The sequence below is a fragment of the Capra hircus genome, chromosome 19, assembly GCF_001704415.2.
Source record: "Capra hircus breed San Clemente chromosome 19, ASM170441v1, whole genome shotgun sequence".
Classification (NCBI taxonomy): domain Eukaryota; kingdom Metazoa; phylum Chordata; class Mammalia; order Artiodactyla; family Bovidae; genus Capra; species Capra hircus.
Window position 1 is genome coordinate 24,976,783 of NC_030826.1, and position 6,234 is coordinate 24,983,016.

The following is a 6,234-nucleotide window of genomic DNA, read 5'->3' on the forward strand; positions in this document are numbered from 1 at the left end:
TTTTTCCGTGCCTCCGACAAAATCCGCTCATGTTTCTCTGTGGTGAAGACAGTCATCCTAAGTGGGATCATGGGCGAAAAAGGATAGACTCTAGAAGGTCACTGAGGACAAAATTATACAGATTTTACCGCTCGAATGGCGGACCGGTTGATGGTCCCTGCCGGCGCCTATTTAGCAGTAAAAGTAGCTTATTCAGACTAGCAAAATGTTACTAATTTGTTCTTCACCAGCACCGATAGATTCTGTGCTCTAGACTTAAAATCAGACAAATGGTCAGTCATAAGGGACAACGGAGTGGGGGTCTCTTGCCCCATGATTACAGAATAGAACACAGGAGGCAAGACGAACACACAGAGAGCAGTGACGATGCCGGCACACACAAAGATGCGACGAACAGAGGAGAGACAAGCCTCGGCCGAGAGCACAGTACTAGGTCTTCCTGGGCCCCCTGAACCCTCCTATCCCTTAGGTTACCTTTCCGAAGGGCGTCCACTGCCCACCAGATTCGGGATCGAGAGAGAAGTTCTTTTCCCTGCAGAGCCAGCTGCCTTCCAGCGCGTATGCTGGGCCTCGGGCTTACACTGGCTAGGACGACTAATTCGCCCCTGATTAGGCCTGACAAGCGCTCTCTTCTCACCACAGCCAGCTGCCTTCCAGCGCGTATGCTGGGCCTCGGTCTTATACTGGCTGACCAAACTTAACACCGGTGTTCAGATATCTTTTCTCCAAGTGAAGAAACCCCTTCTACCGGGGGAGTGTTATTCTTCCCAGTTAAAGGGATCCTGGACGAGCCCCCAGATGTTATGCCCGAAGTCCGAGTCCCCAAAACTGAGACAACAGACGTCCACAGCAATGCAAAAACATAAAGGGGTTTTATTGCTAGCTCGAGCTAGGGCTCCCGTCTCATCCAGCGCAGTGGAGTCTTGAGGAGAACCCCGAGCTCTGAATCACAGCTGCATTTATACAGGCGGTTCTTAGTACAGCTGGCGGGTAATGATTGGCTGAGCTGTAGGCGCGTGTGCACACGATTTTCAAATCCCGCATCCCTATCCGGATTGGCTCAGGTTTGGCGCCATCGGGGACTTTCCCAGGGTGTGGTTCCCCGGAATTATGACTCAGGTTTTACAAGAATCTGAATCTTAGGCCTCCTATAGCTTGTTGAGCCTGTCATGGCTCAGGTCTGGTCCCTTAGCACTTTACAATGCTGTGTTAGTTTCTGCTGTACACCACCATGAATCCGCTATGTGTATACATATTTCCCTCCCCACCCCCATCTTGAGCCTCCCTCCCACCTAGAAATAAGTTCTCTTTAAAAATAATTGGAATATTATAAACGAAGGAAAATTTCTTCCTGACCACCATGCCCGCTCTGGAGCCATCACTATTTTTAACCATCATGTGTAACCAGGCACATTCTGGCTGGCACAAAAGCCTGTCCCCATTCCCACCATGACATGAATCAGTATTGTGGGCTCTCATGATTTCATCATTCTGCCACTCGTTTTTGGCCAGTCACCAACCCCTCCCCAATCCCAAACCCATAAAAAAACTAGATGAGAAATGCTCTGTTGTGAGCTTAGAATTCCTCTCCAGGACACTCTGGCTACCGGCTTGGCAACAGTCAGGAGTTTCCGGTAGCCTCCTTTGTGTCAGGCCAGGGGGGGTCTGGGTTGTCACAGGGAACCAATCCCTCAGCCGTGACTTGGCTGGGCTGCCCAGTGTTGCCCTTCACTGGGTGGGGTGGGGCTTGGGGGAGACTCTAGGCTGGCCCAGGAAGCAGGAATAATACTCCATACCTCAACGTGTTGTCTTGAGGATAAACTGAGAAATTGTATGTGAAAGCTGCACAAGCTCATGAAGACAGGAGAGAATATTAAAGGTCATTTCCACGGTTGACTTTAAGAAGGGATCTTGGTCAGGCTTTCTTCTTTTAAGGGATTGCTACCCTAAGGAAGGGCTTTCCCTGTGGCTCAGCAGTGCAGAACCTGCCTGCCAATGCAGGAGATGCAATAGACTCGGATTCGATTCCTCGGTCGGGAAGATCCCCGGGAGTAGGAAATGGCAACCCACTCCAGTATTCTTGCCTGGAAAATTCCACGGACAGAGGACGGGCTACAGTCCATGGAGTCGCAAAACGTCAAATACAGCTGAGTGACTGAGCACAGAGGGCAGGCTAAGGAAAATGATGTAACAACAGAAGTATGTTACTTGCCAGACAAAAATTACACGGTGCAGTTGTGCACACTTTTGTCGGTCATGCCTTTAGAAAGATCCTGCGGTCAGAGGGCCTGAGTCCTGGGAGACATGATGGTCGAGATTGCAGTCTCCCCAAGTACAGTGTGTTTGGGTGGGAGTTTGTTTTTCAGACCACAGGCAATTGCATCAAATGACTAGTCTCTCTGGATGAAATTCAAGCCTGGGAATATCTGTGATTGTGTTTGGGGCAGACTCCAAGTCAGCCTGGGCAGCAAAGTCAGGGGATGCCCTGCCAGCTCCTGCTTAGTTGGCATCCAGAGGGGAGGAACCTTGTCATTAAACGGATGGGCAAGAAACAGCAGCTCCACGACTTCTGTCTGCAATTGTGGTCTCGAGTACTCTTCCCTTCCCTTCCTTTGGAGGTCAGTTTCCACACATTCTCAGCTCTGTTCTTGATCAAGGCACCCCCCCCCCCACCCTCTCCCCCTGTTCTTCCCCATCCAACCAGCAATCTCAGCTCCCCTCTTTGTCGCTCGCTGATCACTGCTCCACTTCCCCAAAGGGACATCTCCGAGTCAGTGTTCTGGGGACTTCTACCTCTCTCTGGTGATTTTCTAGGTCTCAATCATGAAATGGGTCACCTTAGTTACTGCCAAATCTCATGTGACTCAGGACAAATGGCCATGAACATTAAATCTTTCATTATCACTTTTTTTGGAGGAGGGAGGGGAGCAGGGAGAAAAAATTTAGACCCTGAGCATCTTTCTACTATCAGAAAAAGCTTGCTGTGTATACGTCATGCCGATACACAGCCACTCATTTTAGAGAATAATTAGTGTTTTTTCATTTTTAAAAATGGGCCCCACTCTATGACATCAATTTTTTTTTTTTTTGGCCAAGCTGCATGGCTTACTGGATCTTTGTACCCCAACTAAGGATGGAATCTGCGCCCCTTGCAGTAGAAGCATGGAGTCTTAACCCTAGACCACCAGGCAAGTCCCTGCATATTGTTAAACCTTGTATCAGTTCAGTTCAGTTGCTCAGTCCTGTCCGACTCTTTGGGACCCCATGAATTGCAGCACGCCAGGCCTCCCTGTTCATCACCATCTCCCAGAGTTCACTCAGACTCATGTCCATCGAGTCCGTGATGCCATCCAGCCATCTCATCCTCGGTCGTCCCCTTCTTCTGCTGCCCCCAATCCCTCCCAGCATCAGAGTCTTCTCCAATTAGTCAACTCTTCTCATGAGGTGGCCAAAGTACTGGAGTTTCAGCTTTAGCATCATTCCTTCCAAAGAAATCCCAGGGTTGATCTCCTTCAGAATGGACTGGTTGGATCTCCTTGCAGTCCAAGGGACTCTCAAGAGTCTTCTCCAACACCACAGTTCAAAAGCATCAATTCTTCGGCACTCAGCCTTCTTCACAGTCCAACTCTCACATCCATTCATGACCACAGGAAAAACCATAGCCTTGACTAGACGGACCTTATTCGGCAAAGTAATGTCTCTGCTTTTGAATATACTATCTAGGTTGGTCATAACTTTTCTTCCAAGGAGTAAGCGTCTTTTAATTTCATGGCTGCAGTCACCATCTACAGTGATTTTGGAGCCCCCAAAAATAAAGTGTGACACTGTTTCCACTGTTTCCCCATCGATTTCCCATGAAGTGATGGGACCGGATGCCATGATCTTAGTTTTCTGAATGTTGAGCTTTAAGCCAACTTTTCACTCTCCTCTTTCACTTTCATGAAGAGGCTTTTGAGTTCCTCTTCACTTTCTGCCATAAGGGTGGTGTCATCTGCATATCTGAGGTTATTGATATTTCTTCCGGCAATCTTGATTCCAACTTGTGTTTCTTCCAGTCCAGCGTTTCTCATGAGGTACTCTGCATAGAAGTTAAATAAGCAGGGTGACAATATACAGCCTTGACGTACTCCTTTTCCTCTTTGGAACCGGTCTGTTGTTCCATGTCCAGTTCTCACTGTTGCTTCCTGACCTGCATACAGATTTCTCAAGAGGCAGGTCAGGTGGTCTGGTATTCCCATCTCTTTTAGAATTTTCCACAGTTTATTGTGATCCACACAGTCAAAGGCTTTGCCATAGTCAATAAAGCAGAAATAGATGTTTTTCTGGAACTCTCTTGCTTTTTCCATGATCCAGCGGATGCTGGCAATTTGATCTCTGGTTCCTCTGCCTTTTCTAAAACCAGCTTGAACATCAGGGAGTTCACGGTTCACATATTGCTGAAGCCTGGCTTGGAGAATTTTGAGGATTACTTTACTAGCATGTGAGATGAGTGCAATTGTGCGGTAGTTTGAGCATTCTTTTGCATTTCCTTTCTTTGGGATTGGGATGAAAACTGACCTTTTCCAGTCCTGCGGCCACTGCTGAGTCTTCCAGATTTGCTGGCATATTGAGTGCAGCACTTTCACAGCATCATCTTTCAGGATTTGAAACAGCTCAACTGGAATTCCATCACCTCCACTAGCTTTGTTCTTGGTGATGCTTTCTAAGGCCCACTTGACTTCACATTCCAGGATGTCTGGCTCTACATTAGTGATCACATCATTATGATTATCTGGGTCATGAAGATCTTTTTTGTACAGTTCTTCTGTGTATTCTTGCCACCTCTTCTTAATATCTTCTGCTTCTGTTAGGTCCATACCATTTCTGTCCTTTATCGAGCCCATCTTTGCATGAAATGTTCCCTTGGTATCTCTAATTTTCTTGAAGAAATCTCTAGTCTTTCCCATTCTGTTGTTTTCCTCTATTTCTTTGCACTGATCGCTGAAGAAGGCTTTCTTATGCCTTCTTGCTGTTCTTTGGAACTCTGCAGTCAGATGCTTATATCTTTCCTTTTCTCCTTTGCTTTTCACCTCTCTTCTTTTCACAGCTATTTGTAAGGCCTCCCCAGACAGCCATTTTGCTTTTTTGCATTTCTTTTCCATGGGGATGGTCTTGATCCCTGTCTCCTGTACAATGTCACGAATAAATGGAGTTAAAACTTATATAATAGAGACTTCCCTGGGGGTCCAGTGGGTAAGACATTGAGCTCCCAATGCAGGGGACCTGGGCTCGATCTCTGGTCAAGGAACTAGATCCTACATGCTGCAAAGAAGACCCGGTGCAGTTAAATGAATACAAAGAAAAATGTATATAATAATACAAATAAACAAATTAAGAACTCCTTTGATCCTCTGGCCTTTTCCAGTATACCTCTTTTTTTTCTCTATCACAACTGAACTTCTGTAAAGAGAAGTCTCATCTTGCTTGTTTCCACGAGTCAGCTCTCATTCTCTCTTCCTTACTTCAGCCTGGCTTCTGCCTCCGCTGAACCCCACCCCATCTACAAAGACTGTGTTGTCCAGTCCTCAGCCACCAGGCAATTTGCACTGTAGGGATTCTGAACAACTTTATTTAAAAAAAATTATATAACTTGGCAGACCTCGCTTTTCCTCGCCTGGGTTCAGATTCCAAGTCCGCACTGTAGCGGATGCTGCGGTCCGGAACGATAGCGGTTGTTGTCTGAGTGGTTTATTGTGGCCCTCGAGGCTACAAGCCCAAGTATCTTTAGCTCAGGAAGAAGTTAGGAGAAGAGTGCCCTGGCTGCCTGGACATCTGCCGCGAGGGGACTCCCCAGGTCACTGGTTTCTTTGAAGTGTTCATAGCAGGAAAGCTGATTGACTCCAAGAAGGGAGGCGATGGCTACGTGGACACAGAGAGCAAGTTTCTGAAGCTGGTGGCCACCATCAAAGCTGCTTTGGCTTGATGTGCCCTAAAGACGGAGACCAGGGACCTTGGCCCAGCCCCTCTCAGCAGACGCTTCATGACAGGAAGGACTGAAACGTCTTAGACGCCTGGTCCTTCCCTGATGTTCCCATGGCCGCCAGTTGAAGCAGGATGGACACCCTGGTCTTTGCCTGTGTGTGTGTGGGAGTGTGTGTGTGTCCCCAGAAGCCTAATGTTGCTCACTGGTCCTGCTCCCCTCCCCTATCCCTCATCTCCCTGCATCTCCCTGCCGCCATGTCTTCCTTCTACCCT

General features: G+C 47.7%; 1 pseudogene; it reads left to right on the forward strand.

Annotated features, from left to right (window-relative positions):
- LOC102182255 lies at positions 5,687 to 5,962 on the forward strand (annotated as a pseudogene).